Source organism: Cryptomeria japonica, unplaced genomic scaffold (genome assembly GCF_030272615.1).
Source record: "Cryptomeria japonica unplaced genomic scaffold, Sugi_1.0 HiC_scaffold_15, whole genome shotgun sequence".
NCBI classification, from domain to species: domain Eukaryota; kingdom Viridiplantae; phylum Streptophyta; class Pinopsida; order Cupressales; family Cupressaceae; genus Cryptomeria; species Cryptomeria japonica.
This window is the reverse complement of record NW_026728837.1, coordinates 1,402,501-1,403,480: the sequence shown is the minus strand read 5'-3', so window position 1 is coordinate 1,403,480 and position 980 is coordinate 1,402,501.

Sequence of the window (980 nt, the reverse complement as noted above, 5' to 3'; positions counted from 1 at the left end):
GTGCGCACCCGGGGCAAACCGGGCTCCGACAACGTGCACGCCGCACCTTGGAGCACACTTCGTAGCGCTCCCGGGTGCGCACCTCAGAGCACACCAAGGTGGGCAGCGAGGTGCGCACCTTTGATGCGCTGCCTTCACTAATTTCCAGAAAAGGCAAAAAAAAAAGGAGATTTTAAAATTTCCGTTTTGAAAGATAGTGAAAAAAACGGAACGCGCGTGCCATCTTGAGCCCGCCCTGGTGCGCAGCCCAGGTAAGGTGCCCACCCTGGCAAAGGTGCGCACCCGGGCAATTAACCCTACTTCCGACTTCGTGCGCGCCAGGGTGGCAACCGGGCCTCGGAAGAGCCAATGCGAGAAACCCCACCAAACGCTCCGACAAAAAAAGAGGCGGCGCTCCAATAACCCCGCTTCGGAGCGCAGCCGGGGCAAACCCAGCCAAGGTGCCCACCCCGACGAAGGTGCACGCGAGGTGCGCACCCGGGGCAAACCGGGCTCCGACAACGTGCACGCAGCACCTTGGAGCACACTTCGAAGCACTCCCGGGTGCCCACCGGCGTTGCGCACCGTGGTGGGCAGCGAGGTGCGCACCTTTGATGCGCTGCCTTCACTAATTTCCAGAAAAAGGCAAAAAAAAATGAGATTTTAAAATTTCCGTTTTGAAAGATAGTGAAAAAAAAGGAACGCGGGTGCCATCTTGAGCCCGCCCTGGTGCGCAGCCCAGGCAAGGCATGCGCACCAAGGTGCCCACCCGAGGTGCACACCCGGGGCAAACCGGGCTCCGACTTCGTGCAGGCCGCACCTTGGAGCACACTTCGGAGCGCTCCTTGGTGCGCACCATGGTGCCCACCAGGGCGCGCAACCCAGCCAAGGTCTGCACACCAAGGTGCCCACCCCGGCGAAGGTGCACGCGAGGTGCGCACCCGGGGCAAACCGGGCTCCGACTTCGTGCACGCCATGGTGCCCACCGCGGCGAAGGTGCG